This window comes from Anas platyrhynchos, chromosome 5 (assembly GCF_047663525.1).
Source record: "Anas platyrhynchos isolate ZD024472 breed Pekin duck chromosome 5, IASCAAS_PekinDuck_T2T, whole genome shotgun sequence".
Taxonomy (NCBI): domain Eukaryota; kingdom Metazoa; phylum Chordata; class Aves; order Anseriformes; family Anatidae; genus Anas; species Anas platyrhynchos.
The window spans coordinates 1,013,968-1,034,854 of NC_092591.1; the positions used below are offsets into that span (position 1 = coordinate 1,013,968).

A 20,887-nucleotide genomic window follows, 5' to 3' on the forward strand; every position below is an offset into this window, starting at 1 on the left:
TGGTGCTTACCACTCACTTCATGCTTACCTGTCACCTGACAAAAATTGATCCTTTCTGTCTTTGTCATATATGGGAAATCTGTTGCTCCAATTCTTTCTCAGAGGCTTGTTTTTCTCAGCTGTGACAGTTCTTCATCTGTTTCTGTGGATTTTTTATTTTATTTTATTTTTTTTTATTACTTGAACTTCATAAGCCACTAAATTGGCATATTCTTGCATTATAATTTAATTCTCCATGTCAAGGCTGTCACCTTTATAAATATTTCTCATAAGTTTTATGGATCAGTGCATCAGCAGATTATTAGGAAGAAGAAGAAGAGGAGTAAATTGTGTCTTAGGATAAATTGCTGAATGTTACTGTGGCTGCTATGGGTATAACCAGTTCCGACCATACCCTTGCATTGCAGTACCATCTGGAGGTTGTCCAGGGGAGGCTTTGTCATGCCCGGTGCTGTATAAACACAGCCCTGGAGGGGTTGTTTCAAAATGAGGTGGAGCAAATGTAGAAGGAGGCTGGGACTGGGAAAAGAATATAGAAATACTGGTGGAGGAAGAGAGATGGAAAGGGAAAGCACATCCCAGCAGGTGACAGGCAGAGCTGCTGTATGAGCCTGGGGGCTTTAGGCAGCCTGGGGGGGACCCAGACTGGGGAAACCCCAGGCACACCCTGGGGAGGGCACGGGACGAGAAGAGGACGTGCACACTGTGCACGGGGATGGCTTTCAGCCACCTCTTTTAACCTTCAGCAGACTAGAAAATAAATAAAGCAACGAACGCAGAGCAGAAATGGATCTTGAGAGGCGGTGTATGCCAACACATGGGCATCCACACCGGAGACTTCTCTTCGCAGCTTGGCAGCGTTCACTCAGCATTAGTGATTCAGCTGATCTGCTTGTTCCGATAACATCTCTAAAAGTGAAAATGTTCTTGGAAATGGTAAATAAAACTTCATTATCATGACAGATAATGCATTAAAGTGTAACAACAGTTTGTTTATTAGATTCGTAGGTGGTAAAATGAGGGTGATCCATCCAAATCTGCTTTGATGGGTACTGGGCCCTAAGCCGGCTCCATTTTAGCACTCTGGTGCAGCACTGATGAAAGCTGATTGAGATTTGGATGAGCTGAACATGTTTTGCTTTTTATGAAGACCTACCAGCTGAGTTCACGATAGCTGCACACAGAGCAGCACTCAAACCCTAAATGCACAGCAAACCCAGGAGACGGGTAAATGGATAGCTAGATGCTGACCTGATAGACCTCATCAGAGCAGTGCTGATGGGCAAAGGATGCCACTTTAAGAAGGCAATTTAATGGGAGGGAAAAAAAAAAAAGAAAAGAAAAAAAAAAGAAACAACAAACAGATCTCAATATTACTGATAGCACACTTGCCTACTTACAAGAAGAATCTTTTGGATAAGATAAGGAAAATGTTCTTCTCCCAGTTGCAGGACCAGGGGTGGAAGGTCAGGACTAACAAGGCCCTTTGGTGTCTTCGGACTCCTGACAGCTCCTTCCTGTTGCATATTTTAGGTCCGTAAGTGTTAGCCTACAGAGCCATGTTCCTTTCTTAAGAGTTCACTGCATTATAAATCTGCTTCTCTGAGGTTGTTCCTCTGCATTAAAAAGTCCCCAGCTCGGGGGTTAGGATGTGCGTTGGCCACTCCGTGCTGCTGGAGGCCAGGCAGAACTTGGTGCCCCACTCCTCTGCAGCTGCTCGTGACTCTGAACAAGAAGCAAAGGACATCAATCTAACTTTTCTGTCATGCAAATGCTTTAAAAACTGGTATCTGAAATGACATTTGGTATTTTATATATCATAGGCATTTATAGTTCATGGAAGGAGCTGACAGTTAGTTAATTACGTGGATATTCCTAATTATGTCTGAGGATAATACCAAGAACAATTGAAATAAAATTACTGTAATTTTAAATCAAAAACTTCTCTATGTTTGAAATGATTAAAAGGCTGAATATAAATATCATGTTTTGGTTCATTTTTTTCCCCATGAAATTTTAGTTGAATTATTTTCTCTAGCAGGAGATGTTAATAACAACACAAGGAAATTGAACATCAAGGTTTAACTCAGAGGCAATAAATCAACATATAAAAAAAGGTTAAGGGTTGCACATTATGAAAACATTTCCAAAGATAATTACAAGTTAGAGGCATGTGTTGATTGAGTAGGAAATCTTATCATATAGACAAGGTTGGATTCACAATGAAGATAATCAGGTAGAGTACTACTCAGTGATTTTAAAAGAAAAGGTCTGTTGAATACCCAAAATAATTACCACAGTGTGTCTGCAGAGTGGTACAATATATCCAGAGTTAACCAACATATCTGCCTCCAAATCAAGTATATGTGCTGTAGCAGCCAATGACAGAAATTTATCAAGCTGCCACTCACCACCACCTTCTGCTTCAGGATGGTTTGTGCCAAGATCTACAGCTCTCAGACTGAAATTGGAGAATGATGTGTAGTGTTTCTCATAAATCTGGATGTACCAGCCCAGACTCTGGCTCCATATGCCCATTTGCAATGAAATCACTGAGCCAAGGACATGCCTGGGAGGACAGAATTCAACCCCTGAAGTTTTGGATTTTTTATTTTATTTTTTTCTGGTGGGAAGAATCTGTTTGATTGCAGCTATAACCTGCTGTTTATGACTGTACATTGCCAGTGTTAAACATGCAAGAACAAGAGATAAGAAAATGTGGCAGCAGAGTGAATCATCTAAAGAAAATCCAGCATCTTTCTCTCCCGATTTCAAGGCTGCATTGCAGGGAGATGAAATCAGTACCAGAGAATCTAGACCTTCTAATGATATACGCAGGATGGGATGTAAGTTAATCCATTACAGCCTACCCCCTACTAACAGGATTTGCAACAGCCTGAAGCAGGTATAATTTGGTTATCACTTAGTTTAAAGCAGTTGGCCAAATACAAACACAGTTGTTACCAGCAGGTACACTTTAATTTTGCAATGTGCAAACTGCTTTAATGACTTTCCCCTTCTCTCAGTTTTGTCCAACTTCCAGGAGCGAGAATTTCCACTGCCTGGATAGCTTTGCATTGCCAGACACTCAGGTTTCGGTCTAGAAAAATAAAATAGAGAACTCTTGTGTACAACACAAAGACAATTTTCAAGATAATTATATCTTTAAAGAGTTAGAAAGAGTTCTAATATTCTCTCTGCATTCTCAAGATCTGTGCCAGTTTGCCAAAGGTGCTGAAGAAGGCGACAGCCGTACACCAGAGCAGAACAAGGTCCTGTTGCCTCCTGGAATCAATACTAGGGGAAACGCCCGCTTACATGTGTTGACAGTGATAGGAAAAGGGGGAAAGGCTTTAAACTAAGACAGGAGATTTAGGTTAGACATTAGGAGCAAGTTTTTCACTCAGAGGGTGGTGAGGCACTGGCACAGAGAGCTGTGGATGCCCCGTCCCTGGAGGTGTTTAAGGCCAGGCTGGATGGGGCCCCGGGCAGGCTGCTCTAGGGGTTGGCAACCCTGCCCGGAGCAGGGGGGTGGAACTGGGTGATCTTTAAGGTCCTTTTCAACCCAGGCCATTCTGTGATAATGCATGGTGTGGAAGAAGGCTGAGCACCAGCACAACAAGCAAGGCAGTGCCGGGCTCTGCAGCTCGATGGGGAGGACACTGGGAGGAAGGAGCCTTGCCAGCTGCTCCTCACCACGGGGCTGCTGAAACAAAATGAGAACGCACAGGAACGATGCTGGGAGGAGAGGCCGAAAGGAAAAGAGGAGCTGATCCATCCACAGGCTGAACTGTTTGTCATCCGTAGCCAGGCTTTTAGTAAAGCAAGATTGTTTCCTTCACCATTGCAATAAGCAGGAGTTTTTATTTTTAAACACAGCTCCTTATTCCTCTGAAATCTTGTTTAATGCTTGTTTCTGTTAATTGTTGACGTCATGACTCTGAAATGACTAGAATGAAAGTGTTCTTTTGTCTCTTTTTCCTGAACTTCAGGTAGTTATAAAGTCCTGTGAAAGACAGCTTTCAGGAGCTGATGGTTAGCCACATGTAAAGACAACTGAGTCTGGCAAGCCATTCCAGTCATCTCATTAAGTCTGAATAAATATGAGAATTTAATATTAATTTCATTTTCATATATCCAAATTAGAAATCAGCAGAGAAGAAAACAACATAATCTGATTAAACAAATTAGAATCATGTTGCTAACATTGCCCTTCGCTATTTATTTATTTTTTAACAGCAGTAGCTTAAAAAAAATCTGAAAAACAAACTCCACCAACTGCTACCTAACATCGCATCACCCTTTGCTTCTGCCCAGGACACACGCAGCTGCCAGGGTGCTGAGAGCCTGGGAAGTGCATGTTCCAGCTTCGGTTTCCAAGCCTGCACAGGATGCTTACCTTAAATCCTGCTCAAGACTCAGGTTAAGGCAGTGAAATTTGGGCTGAGGATTGGTGCCTGCTGCAGGCACTCAGCAGCAGAATATAAAATGCTCCCACAGGTGACCAGAAGCTCATTAGGAGCTCATTATCAGCAGAGCCTTTCTGCTGTTAGTGTGTGAAGCCTGTCTGCCTGGACGAGGAGAGCAGGGGCCAGAAATGACTTCCCTGCACGTATCCTGGTGTAAGATCCGTGCCAAGGCACCTAATGAACTGCTGCAAGGGACGGACTTGAAGAATGGGCACAGGAACACGTTGCACTATGGTATGCGTGGTTTGCTCTGGTTTTGCCCTTTTTGATAACCCCCCAGCTCCCTGTGAAGGCCATGCCCAGTTTCACAGATGCTATCCCACTCAGGTACCTGGGGGGGATCAAACCCAGCCAGAAGCTGTCTGAGGGACTGAGGTTTTCCCCCTGCCACCGTTCAAGCGGCAGCAGGAGCCCCGTGAGCTCGCCATCCTTCAGCTCAGCAGTGCCTTCAGCCCAAGGGGACGAGAGGTAACAGGAGTGGGCCCTCCTGCAGCCCCCCGGGGCTGGGCGCTGTGGCACCCCCAGCTCTGCTGCTGGAAATGCCCCGCGCTCCCAGGAGAAGGCACACACCTCCGGCTGAGTGCGGCTGAGCCCTTGAGTCCCTGCTGGAAGGGAGCTGGGCAGAGGCAGCGCTGCGGGGGGGGTATCGCTGCTTTACATTCACCACAGCGTGGGTCTGCTGCATAGCTCTGAAGGATGAGGCCGGCATCTGCGTCAGCTTTCAGCATCTCCCCAGCCTCTGCGCAGGGCGTTTGAGTTGCTCTCTCCTGTAACAGCAATACACAGCAAACGTTTGCACATCAGCACTGCAAGTACAGTGAGTGCTGCTGCTCAGTGAAAGAGAGGGCAGCGTGCTTTGGTTTCCCCTTTGGAGTGGTGTTCCTGTGATTAATTTAGTTAGCTTAACGTGCATGAATGTCTCTGGGCTTTCTCTGTGTAGAGCCTTCAGAGATTCACCCTTCCCTTGGGATGTGTTGTACAAAATATCACGCTGTTCCCAGAACTGCTGTGACAGCTTGCTTGCTTCGGGTCATTCTTTGTATGTGTGCTGCTTTCCTTCTCCTGCTGTCCTGGGTGGGAACGCTCTTACACAGCTATGGCTAATATGGGTGCTTTCATTTTTTGAGTTATCAGCTGTATTTGTGTGTCTGTATGAATAAATAAACAGAAACTCAATAGGAAACCTGGAATTTGGAAATTGCAATGGTATTCCTAAACGGGGTTTAGAAATGAGAGGCCCTTCCAGCTGCAGTTCCCCACCTTACCACTCAGATTCCTGACTAGGCCTCTTGTGCCCTTGATGCAGAAGGGCTAATTATTATTTTTTAATTTCACTAGCATTTGTAACAGAAGTGTTATTGTTTAACAACTTTAGGTGATAAAGTATTTTCACTAAATATTAATTTTATGAAATTACAAAATTCTAAAATACTTAGACTTTATTATATCTTTAAATGTAGTAAATTATATTTAATGGTAATTATTATAGTTAAATCATATACTATAAGCAGCAAAAAAAACTGTCTTGCCTGTAGTCATTTTAAATGCAAAATCACTGTGCAACATAGGCTCTATCTTTACTGCAGAAGCTTGATGTTGGGCCAACTGTCTGGAATGTTTTTCCAATGACATAGAAGACAGCAAAATTATTTCTGGCAAAATGACAAGGGCAAGTCAGCCATATAAAAGTAGGTAGGGAGCCTGGTGACATCATTTAGTGATCCCAGCATGACATACGGCCTTCCCTCTTGTTCGAATAATAAACAGAAAAGAAGAGTAGAGGGGAATCTTACTCTCAGAAGCAGGACTAATAAGGTCAGTTCTGCATTGATATTAAGCTGTAAAAAAGGCCAACAAACAAGAAAGAGTTCAGAAAAGGGCTGCCACCGTGTCTTTATGTTTCAAAAGCCTGCTTTTAAATGAGGAAAAGAGTTTTCTTGAGACTCGAACATGATTTAGAAGTTATAAGGGGATGCACAACATGGCTAGCAATGAGGGGAAGGGCTTTCACGGGGAGGAGTCCAAGCCTTCAGCTGTTTTGTTCAGGGTGTAGTAGGGTCTGGAACCTGAACTCTTTACAAGTCTGGGATTACTCTCTGAAATGAGTGTTCTTATAGGCAGCGCGTAGTATTCAGTAGGAGAAATTCCCTGTCGCTCACTGCACAGTGACTGCACAGGGCCCTTTGGTCATTAAATCTGTTCTGACTTTGCTTTTTATCAGCCATGTTACTTCTGTGTTCCTGTCTAAACTAGAACCAAATTCTACTCCAGAAAATAACCCTAGAGCCCCTAAGCCTCTCCCATGACCTTCAGGTGAAGCCACACTACCAAGGACAGCTGAAGGCTTTTTTCCTCTGCTTCCTTGTCCTGATGAACCGCCTCAAATCCTGGCTGCACATCATGAATTCTTCCATCATCCCACTAATCCTTCTGACTCTTCTGCCTTGCTCTTCCTACCTTTACAACGTTTGGCAATTTTTTCCCTCAACTGCCAACGTAAACCTTATTCCAACTACAAAGGTAGCAATTATATTTAAAAGAAAAAAAAAAAAAGTTCTCTTCCCTGTGAAAGAAGATACCAAAAGTGAGAACAGGTAACTGCCTGATTAAAGGCTGCAAAATCTTAATTAACATGTAGAAGGGACATGCGAGAGTACACCACTTCAACAAAAGCACAAAGATCCAGCATGGTTATGACAGCAGTGCTGTACAACTAGAACTGCTGGCATAAAAAAAAAAAAAAAAAAAAGATAAACCAGGAAAACACAAAACAAAACCAAACCACAGAAAACTCTAGAAGCAGGAATTGTAACAATACAAAAGAAAATAAAGCACCATATTAAAAATAAAAGCAGAAATAGTAGAAAAAGTCGCATATTGCAGTGGGCTTTGTGATCAGGAAGATAACCAGTGTGGATACAAGTTTATCATGTTTGGTATGTTGTCAAAACTGGTTTTAAGATCATACTACACCATGGCCCACTTATAAGAAAGGTCTATTATATACTCTACATATATGTTATTTTACATGGTTTATGCCATTTTCAGGGAATTTAATTTAATCCTAAACTTATGATGCTTTACCAGGAAAACTGCTCATCTGTGCTATTGGGGATGGATGTCTGTACTGAAGGATCCAAGCACTGAGGTGGTGCCCATGCTCACACCATCACGCATGGCTGGGGCTGGAGCACCTCTGGGTGCCCCTGTGCCCCCCAGCAGGGTCCCCTGAGCAGGGTGCCCAGCCTCACGGCCAGGCAGTTTTGGAGATCTCCAAGGAGGGGTCCCAAACCAGCAGCAATCAAAGCTGTGGACTGATGCCTCCTACCAACAAAACTTTGGGTTTTGGAAGAGAAACTGCTCAATGAATCATTTGGTACGTCATACATTGGGCATGATCAACTGCCCATGTTCTTAGTACTTTAAGGCAATTTTGTCAAATAGCAGGAAATCCACTGCAGAAAAACAAAACAAAAAAAAACAGCCTGCATTTCTTGAGGGATTACTAAGAGGACTGATGAATTATAGCCAGAAGATGTCAGGGTTTCAAAACTTCCAAAGTATATCTTAAAATAAATTTCCAGGTTATATGTTAAAAAAAATAAAAAAGAAGGGGGGGGGAATGCAATAGAGGCTCCTCCTCTGGAAGGCAGGCGTAAATGGGGCAAGACATTAAATGAGATACAGACATGCAGTTTTTATGAAGTAGCCGGATCACATAATGGAATAACTCTTACCCTGGGGAGCTTCTTGAATCTTTGGGTGCTGGACCCAAAGCAAGCAACAGCCACCAGCAGCCAGGCTCTGTCGCTCCCCACAGAGCAGTGGGGCTGCCAGCCCAGCGCGGTGCCCTTGCAGAGCCCAGTGGGGCACTGGGGGACCAGCGGTGCCCTCACACACAAGGGTTGTGCCCTCCGCTGGCGAGGAGCCCATCGCCTGCCATTTGAATGCGTGCCCTCACTTCTGACTCTGCTCAGCTCCCTGCGGAAAGAGCTGTCTGCAGCAGCAAAGCTCAGCATCCAACTCTCACATTTTTGTTTATGGTGAGGAAAAACACAATCCTTTAAACCAAAATTGCAAAAAGTTATGTCATTAATTATCCGTGCGTGTCTTTGAATTATTTAAAGATACATTTTGCCCATGGTAGACACAGAACAGAGACTTATAGCCTTTGATATTTTTCTCATTTTTTTTCTATGCCGAAACACTGGCTAAATCTTCTAGGCAGTATTTAACACCTGCTGCAATAATTTGATTGAATGGACGTCACATTTCTGTAGGTGGCCTCTTTAAATTAAACACTCACAATAAAATGTTATAGCTGGAACGAGGAAGGCCGTGCAGCAGGCTTGTGCAGCTGGAGGCTTTGGGCAGCAACGCCTATTTACTGGCCTGTGCTGCCTGAGACCCAGCATGGCTTCATGTGGCCTTACTCTGCACCTGGGCTCTCTGCTGACAAGAAGGGGTGTTTCTTACATCCAGACGTTCCTGGACAATTTCTGCTTCAGGTTACAGGAGCCTAAATGTTACCTGAGCAAAGCAAACCGGGCTGCCTCGCTCCTGGTGCTGCTCACCCCAGGGGGCCAGCCATGCCTGGGCAGCCCAGGTGGTACTGGCACTGGACGTGCTGCCACCAGCTACCCCGTTGTTCCTGTTAATTATCCCCAATAAAGCACTCATCACAGCACTCAATGTCCGGGGTCCCATGTGCCTGCTGCTGGGGCCCATCACGGCCGGGCGGGGGGCGCTCAGCTCCTGGGGGGCGGCGGGTGAGAGCCCCCCGGCTTTGCCTCCGAGCTGTGGTGCCTTCGGCAGAGATAATTCAGTTTCTTGGCAGGCAAAGCAAAGGGTTGCTGGCTGACTAAGACACGAGCAGCAGTTGGAGGCAGCTTCATGGGGCTTCTTGTTCATGGTGTTAATCTCATCAGTGGGCTTCATTGGGCTCTCTTCACTCAGCCTTAACTCCACCCTAGGTTTGCAGTGGGGTGACAATATAAGAAAAAATGCATTGTTTTAAAACGTTTGGTTTGTCATGGGGAACGTGTGGCCTGGTACGACTATGCTTCAGGCTGGAGACAGAAAGCTCCTGCCAGTCACCACATCCAGAAATGACAATTGTCACTTCTGAAAAGCCAGCATTCAGTTTAGAAAAACACCCACATTTTCTTTCAAAATGTGCTGTTTTTTGCAAAAAATCATCTGTGAGCTAAATCTCATTTAACTACAGCTCCTGCAGCCTTGCCAGAAATGCCGGGAGGTGAGGAGCGAGCGCGCTCCCCCCGCAGGGGAGGAAGGCAGCGTCCCTCCATCCCTCCATCCCTCCGCTAAATCAGCTGCTGGGAAACGTCCGCTGCCTCATCAGGGTAAGCCACCAACCATTCCTCTCCTTCTTCCATTTCGTTGTTCAAGCACAGGTTAAATGCTCACCCCGTCACGGTTGTCTTATCCATTCAAAAGGCATAGCACCAAAGCTGACCTTCCATTTAGGATTCTTTCAAGACTTTATATTCTTTCATTTTTACATTAAGATTAGTGAAAAGTGTAACCTGGCAGTGAGAGCAGGGAACTGGCCCTGGCGGCAGGTAACCCGTGCTGGCCAAGTCACTTCTCTTCAGTATAAAAAGTGTCATAACACTCAGGCTTTTGCTTTCAGGAAAATATTTCTTGAAAGAGAGAAGCATGTGTGGGAAGTTGGCTGAGGCAGTATCGCCCCATGTTATCCCTGAGGTTAATTTTCCCTGCGTGGAGGGATTCTCACAAGCAAAAGCATCTGCATGGAGGGGCGCTGGAGGCCCCCCGTGTCCCGCTGCGGGTGAGATCGATGGCTGCTTGATGCTGCCCGCCTCTCGTTCATCCAAGCACGGGGACTTGGACACGGCTCCTCACATCCAGTGCTGAGCTGCCATTGATTCCAGCGGCACCCAGACACTGAACGATCCTAAATACCGCCTGCCCCGGCCTCAGTTCCCCGGATGCGTAATGGTGACAAAAGCACTCCCTATCTCGGAGGGAAAGATAAAGGCATTAAAGCCGGCGAGGCGCTCAGATGCTGCCGTGATTATCTCTTTATAGACAGACGAGCCGAAGAACATTCACATGCTGCAGAGTACAAGTTTAATACACACAAGTAAGAGATGACCTTGCCTTTATTACTATCTACACTCTAAAAGGACTAGTTGATTTGATAATGAGACGCCCGTAGTAAATATTTATGAAACATTGCATCACGTAACAATTATAGGTTATTTAAATTTAATTTGCATTTATACTTTCAAATCAGGTTATTATATAGCAAAAATGTACTAAAATTAAATTCATAATGCACATTACAGCAATTTGAGCAAATTGTACCTTGAAGCAATTTGTATTTAAAATGCAGTCTGTGTGCTTCTTCACTTTCCAGCAGCCTGTAAATAAATTTACAAAGCATTTTCAGTAACAGTCATAGTGTTCCAGTTGTAAATTGATGTAGTCTGAAACAAAGAACAATTACCACTTAAAGAGATCCTATGTTACACTAAATCTTAAAGCATTTGAATTCCCTGGCAAAACAAAAGGAAGTGATTTTTCTTTTTTCATTAATCCGCAGCAACAGTTCTTGTCAGGTGGAAAATGTTTGTGCAGTAACCCCCTGTCTGTTTGTCTTCATAAACAATGAGCTCTTCAAAGGGGCAAACTGCAGGCAGAGCTGATGCAGCTTGGGGAAGCCAACTTCCAAACAGCACTGTGAGCAGTGCAGCCTGCTCCCATCCCTCCATTGGAAGAGATTAAGTCAGTTTTGAAACTCTCCCCAAAGATCAGCTCCATCAACACAGGGTCCCCGAAACACTCAGGCTCTTCTGCTCCATCCGCAGCCAGAAGACCAAACACCAAACCCATCTATGTCTGAGGCTGTGCAGCTGCTGATGCCTGCAGTGCTTCAAAGAGCAAGGAGCCACACCAGTTCTGAGGAGATGGCCGGGCAAAGTTGCAAGTGGGACAATTTGAGCACTGAACTCTCATGGGGCTGCTCCTGTCCCACCCGCAGCTGCCCCGGGCCCATGCTGCTTGCTCGGGGTGGAGGGCTCAGCCAGCACGGGGAAGCACCAGGGAGATGGATGAGCAGAGGCATGGCCCATGGGGGCTGCCCCAGGAAGAACAAATGGTGGGGGCATGGAGGCAGCCCAGCAGAACGAAGGCACAAGTTTGTCCTCGATGGAAAATGTGGTTTAATTGGAATGAGTTTTTTCTGGGTAGGACAATATTGATTTGAAAGTGATGGAACAAACAGAAATATTTCCATTCACACAGACGTTTATTTGGACATTTCACTTCAGATGCTGAAATGTTTCTTTCCTAATTAGCATTTTTAGTTGTGCCACTTTACATTGATTTCTTAAATTGTGTTTGTTACATTTTATCTACTGGCTCGCTATTCCTTTTGGAATGAAGGCAGACCTTGGAACGTCAGAATTTCCGTCTGACACGCTCTGCTTTTTCGATTTAATATATTAAGAATTTTCATTTCTTGTATGGTAAATCTGGTTTAATTGTTTATTTTCTTTTTATTACTAATGACCTTTCCTTTTTAACAAGCCAACTGTGAGTTTTCAGCCAGTTAGCCCCGCCTGTGAAGGCTGACAGGGTGGCACAGGTCAGGGCGGTGCGTGGCCACCCCAGGTAGGATGCGCGGGTTCCCCTCGTACACCAGTGCCAGTGTGAGCCTGCCCCCGGGTGCCTTGCAGGTGCAAAGAGCATTCAACACTGAACGCTTCTGAACACTGAGATATTTAATAATTTGGCCGTGATGTCCAGCAGTGAACCATATTGGAGCAAGGCTGGGTTTGTTTAAGCATCAGCTGCCGCTGGTAAGCCTGCTCACTGCGCTCAGCAGCAGCAGCCCCACAACCTGCTCGCGTGCTCTGTTCCACACAGCAAAAAGTCTCCTCAAGGACTTTTATAGCATCACAGGGAATGATTTTTTTCTAATCCCCCCTTTGCTTTTGGGACTCCAGCATCTCTCTTCTGCAATATCTTCATTCCCCAATGAGGGGACAGTGGGTCTTTTGGGATGACTAAACAGGCCTGAGCCCATGCATTTTCTGTATTAAGTCATTGATTTTTGTGTTCAAATATAAATCCAGAAAGCTGGTTATAGAATTTATATTCCTTCTTAATAGAAGATATTCATACATTTCTTAAATCCATCCTATTCCTAGGAGGGATGGCTTTCCTCTTCAGCCTGAAAACCTTTGTTATGTCCTGCTGATTCCTCTTTTAACAGTTTCTTTAGAGACTCAGTTTCAGATTCAGAGGAAAATTATCTCGCTCCTGTTTGTAAGTAAAGCGCAGTGATTGTTTTGTTGTTGTGGAATATATCAAACTAAAAGAATATAAAAAGGGGGAGTGAGTCAATTCTTCTATGACTAAATGCCACTCATTTTTAAAGCACAAACTCCAGGCAGACAGGCTTTCTCTGAGATGCGAGCCCGCTCAGTTGCTCACTCAGGGGTTTTGTGCATGTTCAGCCCCTGCAGCCTGGTCTGATGGTGCATGGGCAGACATGCAGGAGGACCAGGGTCATCCTTGCCCCCTACCCCCTGGTCTGCCCCCAGCCAGGGTCCCGCTGTGCCTCTGTGCTCCAGCTCTGCTCCACGTCTGCCTTGGAGGGCTCCTGCACCGCTCACAGAGGGGTAAATCTGTGCCTTGCACACCCGGCTAATGAAAAAATGCAGTGGCAGCTGCTAGTCCCTCTGACACCAGAGGGAAGAGGGAAGCTCTTCTTCCTTCTCACATCACGCAGCTGCCAAGCACTCATCTGAGACAGCTGGGTGCCACTTTTGCATCAGGAAGCTCAGCCCCATCCCTTCTTTGCTGGGGTAAGGCAACACCAAATGCTCTCTGTGTCTCCTTCTGAAGGTGCAAGTTGAAGAAAAAAAGGAGCAAGAATACATACAAATGAAAATGAGTTTGATGCTCAGTCTGGGTGAACGGGGAGCACTAAAGGTATTTGGACAAAATGCGTAGTGTTCCACTATTAGGGGAGCCCAATTCTGTCAGGTCTGCAAGTCATTTCGTTTCTCATGTTCAGTGGAGCCTTATGTTGTTTGCCCAGGAAAAGAGCTGTAGGAGAGTCGCTGAGGGCTCTATCCAGTTAAAGGGAGGAGAGAGGAGGGGGGGAAGAGAATTCAGTTGGAAGGGACCTACAAAGGTCATCCCACTGCCTGACCACTTCAGGGCTGACTAGAAGTTAAACCATATTATTAAGGGCATTGTCATTAGTATATATGTAAAATGGTAAACTGCTTTTCAAAATGACATCTCCCCATTCAAAAAGAAAATAACACAGCGGCGTGCAGGGTCCTGAGCAGTCCTAAATGTTCTAGTCCAGGGGCTTCAAGCTGTGGGAGCAGCAGACCCTGAGGGAGTCCGTGCGCTGTTTATCTGGGACCCATGAAAGCTGACAAGAAAAGTTAATAAAATCATAATGTCAGGTATGTACATGTATGTGAAATTTCTCTGGTACATCCAGCTGAGCGAGAAATGTTTAGGGGTTACCATCCTGAAGACAAATGAAAACCTTTAAACTACTTATAATTGCTAAAAAATTGTTTTGATAATTTACCTGGCAGCACACTGTCTCCATACGGACAGAAATGGTAATGGATAATAATATGCATGTAAAAACCTTTAAATTTGAGGGATGGTTTTATGTCCCCTCATTTAATCAAAAGTTAAGACTCTTGATTAAGTGAAGCCACTAAAGCTGTCTTGGCACTTTTCATCAATGAAGCTCATTAAGCTTAGTGTCTCGGCCAAATTCCTTCTGTGTCAGACTGGCAGTACCAGACTAAATGCCTGCAGTGTGCCATGCAGTGATGTGTGGCACACAGAGTTCATCCTACTAATGGGTCTCTTTCTATGTCAACGACGTTAAACACTTGTTCACTTATCTGTTCAAATTATGCTGATGACCATGCAGCTGTGGTGAATGAAATTCACACGATTAATTGTCCATAACAATAGAAAGCCTTTAGTGTGGGAGCTGATGCGTGCTGGAGCAGGCACAACACATCCGCTCACATTCAGGCAAAAAGTCCAAGTCTTTGCAGTTCTGTCTCACAGGGGTGAACTCCATCTACTGTGACCTATTTCCCACGGGAGACCGGAGAAACCAGCGTTCAGGTGCAGAAAACTCAATACAAACAAAAATCCCGTCTTCCCTGCTGCTCCAGGAGTGATTATTTCAGGTTTCTAAATGCAGAAAATAAATAGAAAGACTGACCTTCAATTAATTTTTCAGACGTTGCTATACTCTGTGAGGTGTTGACAGTTAAATACAGAATTGAAAACTTTGGGGTCAGCAGAACAAAATCCATTCTATTTTAGCTTATGAAATATCAAATCCAGTCAACTATGAGAGTAAGTAATTGCCCGTGCCCTTATTTAACATATGAAGTGACAAAAGAAGATGAACTTTCTGACCAGGGACAAGGGTGTCCTCTTCACAGTTTGCATCATCTAAAAGCATCCAAAAGCATCATCTAATCCATTGTTAACCTGATAACGAGTGTGCCAAACTGTGATGGCTTCAGGGTGAATTTCAAATATCAATGGCATGCAGGAACAAAAGATAGAGATATCTCACCTTTGAACAACAGAGGTGCTGTGCAATGCACGACAGTCAGCAATGCTGCAGTAATTCAATGACACTTTGACATTGCCTTCTCCTCTCTCGTTACTGCACTTCTGTATCAGGTTTCCACAGTTCAGCACGAGAACTATATGGCAGACAGAGCAATTCAGATATTTTAGGTGCTGGCTTATTTATTTATTTGTTTTAAGCAGTGCTGTAGGTGCGTTCAAAAAGGAAGGCAAAGGACTTTTCACAAGTGCAGTCTAAGGCACTGGGGAATGAAACATGATGTATTTGGATATCTGTGAGTAAATGTAACCAGACAGGAGGGATTTCTCTAGACCTATACAGATCTGTAAACGAAGTAGAGCAAAAAAGTCATGTTCTTTCTAGGGAGCAGGTTAAGGCAATAACTCATGGGCCCACTTTGCAGATGATATGAATTCCACTGTTTCAGTCACCTGACCATTGTATTTGTAATTTGTTTTGGAGAGCATGTAAAGAACACTATTATTTGAAAGATTATGGCTGCCAGCATACTTCTCAAACCACAAAAATTAAGGATTTATGCCTCATTGTGAGCTTTTGAAATGGGGGCTCTTCCCACTTCAGAAAACCTTTGGTTAATCTCTGGGTTGCATTTGGTCAATCTCAAGGGAAAAAAAAAAAATGCTCCTGCTGCCCAGGCCCTGCCTGCTGCCACCTTTGCTCCCAGGGCACGCTGCTGGTCATGGTCAGCTTGGTGCCTGCCAGGACGCCCGGCTCCTTCTCTGCGGAGCTGGGTGACCCCCAGTGTGTATAAATGCCCGGGGTTGTTCCTCACCAGTGGCAGGACTTTGCAGTTCTCCCTGTTGAACTTCATTGGTTCCTATCAGCCCATTTCTCCATCCTGTTGAGGTCCCTCTGGATGGCAGCCCAGCCCTCTGGCATACAGCTGCTCCCCCCAGTTCTGTTTTGTCTACAGACTTGCTGAGGTACTCCCTGTCCCATTGTCCACATTGTTAATGAAGGTGTTAATCAGAGCTGGACCTGGTATTGACTCCCAGGGTACTCCAGTAGTTACTGGCCTCCAACTGGACTGCATGACACTGATCACCACCCTGCAGGTCCACCCATTCCACCAGTTTTTGAACTACCTACAAACTATTTAGATCAAACAAGCAATATTTTTAGAACAGCGTAAAAAAAAAAGTACAAACTACTCATGGTTTATGTCAGGTCAGGTCACACTGAATAAAGTGATTCATCGTGTTGTTCTTAATAAGTCCAGCCTTAGGGTAACTGCACCCTTATCAATTCATATGAGTGTTTGAAATCAACCTAAAAAAAACAGCTGTAACATCAACCGCATCTGTCACTGTCCCCAGAGGCAGCCATCACTCACCACGTGTGCATGCTTCCGTGGTAGTGTCCCGATGCCTCCTAGCATTGCTTCAATTTCCCATGTTGTTCATTCATGGATTTCTGTAGCTGCTGAGAAATTCTTTGACCTGGGAAGAAGAGTGAAACCATGTGTAGCAACCTGCCCAGATAACCATGCTTGTAAAAATCCCAGTTTCAAAGCCCTGTTCACTGTGGGATGAGACTGTGAAACCTTGGCCTTGTTGGACACACAGCACGAAGTCCCGGCACCACCAGCGCTACCTCTCAGTCACTTCAAGGAAACCAAGATCTTGCAGGACTTAGGGTCTGCCCCAGCTCTGCTGAAGACAGAAATCAAAGCCTGTTGACGTCAAGGAGAACCTAAAATGGCCTGTAAAATGCAGGTAACGACCATACACAGGATGGACGAGGTTACTCAGTGTAACGCCACCGCTGCCAAGATCCCCCCAGAGGAACAAACTCACAAGCCCCCAGATATGGGCCTCTCTGTATAACCACCTGGCACAGCTAACACGGGGTTTACAAAAGGGCAGGCAGGAGTCAATCTGGCTAATGAAAGCCCAGCTGAAAGGGGGTAATTAGCTGAAATAGTGCTCGTGGGTCACTGTAACAAAACCCCACCCACTCAGGTTTTTTGTGTGGATACATACTATGAAGAGTAACCACTGGTCCTACTGATCAAATTACACACAGAGATGAGTAAAGGAACAGAAAAACATTTTTCACCCAAAATAATCTTCTTATGTACTGCTTCCAAAATCTTCTCATGTTCTGTTCACAAGTATTATGCAGCATGTTTCCTCTCAAAAGTCTGTTTTTATTTCACGTTAAGCCATGAGTTTCACTTTAAAAAAATGTGGTGATATTTTGCTTGATAGTTGAAACAGGTTTTACTTTGTACTTATCACGATCTGCTGTATTTGAAAAAATCTTCATGGGCTGTGCCCTGGCTGGGGTCGGTCCCTCAAGGAGCAGCACCGCTCTCCCAGCTCCCCTGGGAGCCCCTGGAGCCCATGTTCAGTTTCTGGCATATTTAAGAGGTACCAGAGCCATGAGGCCCAACAGTAATTTTCTTTCTGTGCACTTGCCTTCTAAATAAACATGTTTATCTTGATCAATAAACTGAGTTTTTGCCTGTAGGCAGTAGAGGAATTTCTCCTAACCATGGCACTGAAGTGATAAGAAATGCCAACAGGTGGAAAGAATATTGTTCAGTAAAGGCTGCAGATAATTGAAAGATGTCAGTTGGTAGGAAAAATTAATAATATTGCTCCTGTTTTGAAACCAAAGGTTTCTTCGGTGCCTTTCTTTTCTTCAAGGGAAAGAAGACTCTTGTGGTCAGTGTTACTGCAGGTCAAAAAAGCGACTGCTGAGCTCTCAGATGAAAAATATGGAGCAGTTTTAAATTCCAGTTCTGCCCAGGGTCAGAGTACCACAGCACAAAGGCTGAGTGGTGAAAAGGAGATGGAGAGTGCTCCTCCAAGGTTGGCATCGACTCCCTCAGAAGTTCTGAGCTCACCAAGCATCAATCTCGAGTGTTGTTTTTCTCAGCAAATGCTTCAAAGCTGACTCTGTTGCTCCTTCTCACTTCAGAGGCAGCCAAACAACCCAAGTCTCCAATAACTGCAGATAATCAAATGGCAGCAGGGGCGAAAGACACTTAATTAAAATACTGTGGTTCTGCGCATTAAACAAATACAGCCTCCTGCAAGAGAGTGAGCTGAGCACGGGAGCTGCCGGGGGGGAAGGGGCTGCAGGAGCTCTGCCCCGACCAGCTGCCACGCAAAGGATTTAGAGATTTCAGATTCTGCTGCATGTCAAATCTGAATTTGACAAAAAATATGGAGTGGGAAAGGGAAAACCACAGCACAGAGTAACAAGGCTGTTGTAGGGACAGAAGAGCTCCCATGCAAGGAAGTAGCAGGCAGACTTGTGATTTACCTGAGGGATGTTCGAATCCATTCCGCTGCTAATGACAATAATTTGAATATTTACTGTCTTTAAGTCAGTGCTGCGAGTAAATAGTGACAAAAGCTGTAAGGTGGGCACCACCCTCAAGCAGATGTGCAAGTTGCTATATATATAATGATTCCTGGCAGAGTTTATAGAAGAAGGTGCTGATACAAGAGAGCCGGCACTAGTGATGGTGGCTGAGCTGTAGTGGGAATCTGAGGAGATGAAGAAAGGAGAGGGGGGAGTGACAGACATCAGGACAGGAGGGGCTGGAAGGTGCAGAGCTGGGCACGGAGGACCTCCACAGGGAAAAACCTGCACAGGGAGGCACTCCTCAGGGAACACACTGCATTTACAAGAGGAGCCTAACGAGGCTGGCTTCTTTAGCCTAAAGAAGTGAAGGCTGAAAAGGATGCGATTGCTCTCTACAAACACACGAACGGGAAAATATCAGGGAGGGATAAAACGTCATTTATTCTAAAAATAACTTTGGCATAAAAACAAATGGTTATAAACTGGCCATGAATAAATATATTTTTGAACAGTGTGGTGTCGACGTTAGAAGAAAATTCTTAAACATTAAACCTTGCAGAGCCATGAACAACCTTCCAAGCGGAGCAGTGGGTGCAAGCATCTCCACTTTTAAGTTCAATGAATTCATAAAAAGGAACAAATTGCTGCAACCCCAGGGCACTGGAATTGGTAACCCAGATTCTTTCCAGCCCTCCACTCCTTTGTTCCTATGCACATAAAAAACTGCCGCCACAGACAGAAGCGTTTGGCATTTAAATTATGTTAATTTAATAAGCACTGAATAAGATGACATGAGTGAGAGTTGCGCTGCAGTTGCAGGAGGCGCAGCCCTGCCCAGGCAGGCTGTAGCCTTCTGGCCACGGGGCACGGCACGGCTCTGCCAGCTGGCATGCGCAGCACAGTCAGCAGCAAGCACAAGAAGGACCGAGGAGCATCCAGAGGAGCCGTACGGCAGCAGCCCCTAACACCCTGCTGGCTGGCTGGAGAGGTGATGGTGTTGTCTGCGGGTACTCCAGGCACGCCACACGCCCCTGCAGGAAAAGCTTTCACATGCCCACAGCCCTTGCCTGTGGAAGCAGATCTTCTGCTCATCAAAGGGCATCTCGTCGAAAGGGGCTCTGCAACACTGCCATCTTCTTGTATTGCCGAGCGAGAGGGGAGGCAAAGGAGCCTCACGTAGGAAAGGCCAGTGCATGAGGATTCTTCAATCAGTTCTCCACACCCACACCTCTCCCCACACGTGGTGAGTCACCTCGCCTGGAGGACGTGTCATCATTAAAACTGGAACAGTAATGACAAAGGAGAAAGTTTCTACAGTATAAAGGACTTCAGCTATAACAGAAAAGAAGTGAAATTTGTCTTTAGTCATGCAAGCCAATGGGGAATACTGTGTTTTCATCACTGAAAATAAATTTGCAGCAGCTGTGGCAGGTAAGGGCCACACACAGAAAAGAGATTTGCAGATCTGTGCCTCTTTGGGAGCAGGATGTCTAGACATGTCATTTTTCAGAAGATGTGTCAAAGTTCAGAAGAGTAATTTATTTGATCATTGGTAGAAACCTAAAAAATTATAATTGATTACATCTGTGCAAGAAAAGTACAAAAGAATGTTGACTGAACAATAAACTATGTGATTGGTTGGAAAGCATTAATAGGACACAAATCTTACTCCTGTTCTGGATGCTTTTTGTAAAGCATTGAAGATAAAAATACATTTCAAAATAATTAGTTGCAAAATGTGCACGTATTTGCTGAGTACAGTAGTGGAATAAAATATTTAATGTTCTTGGCTTTGGGAAAGGTGGGGAAGTTAAAATAAAATTTAAAAACTTGAAGCTTTGTAACTATTTGAAGAGTAACTTTCAAAGGACTAATAAAAAGAGATTGTCTAATTAAAATAAAACAGGGTATTAGTTTTTATCGTTAATATTTTTGTCATATATTTAAGTGAATACCTAAATACCCCATGCCCCTAAAAATCATCTAACTAAATTAATATCAATCTTATTCATCTTGCAGAGATTATAATCTCAATCATAACAACCATTTCCTCAATGAATTTTTATATCAGGAAACACTTTTGACTACATAGTAATGCCAGACCGTGTAGTGTGAAGGAGTTCCACTAAAGTGTGAGGAGATGCCCTCTTCCATGACAGCTTAACTTCTCTCTCACCCATAACATTTCATAGATTTTCTACAAGTTTATATTTCCATTTTCTTAGTTTAAAGTGAACTACCTTAACAAAAAAAAACCTCAAATATATTTTTTCTTATGGCATTTGTTCTTATTTTCTACAATTTTGTGAAGTCTATAATCTGTGTTTGAAACAGACTTCAGGAAAACCAATCAGCATTCATTTACAAATATATTAGTCTTTAAAGGCAACAAACTGATCCATAAGTGCAGGAATATATTCCACCAATAAATGTT

At 44.4% G+C, this 20,887-nt stretch overlaps 1 long non-coding RNA gene across 2 annotated transcripts; it reads right to left on the reverse strand.

Moving 5' to 3' along the window:
* Nucleotides 1-12,533: 12,533 nt before the first annotated feature.
* LOC110353436 (uncharacterized) lies at nt 12,534-16,959 on the reverse strand. 2 transcript variants are annotated; one of them, XR_011809370.1, is made up of 4 exons: nt 16,679-16,959; nt 16,469-16,574; nt 15,097-15,229; nt 12,534-14,702 (listed from the first exon to the last, which is right to left on the reverse strand). It is a non-coding gene; the product is annotated as an uncharacterized lncRNA (long non-coding RNA). The 2 variants fall into 2 exon arrangements; XR_011809371.1 differs by having other exon boundaries at nt 12,534-14,728.
* Between the last annotated feature and the right edge of the window lie 3,928 nt (nt 16,960-20,887).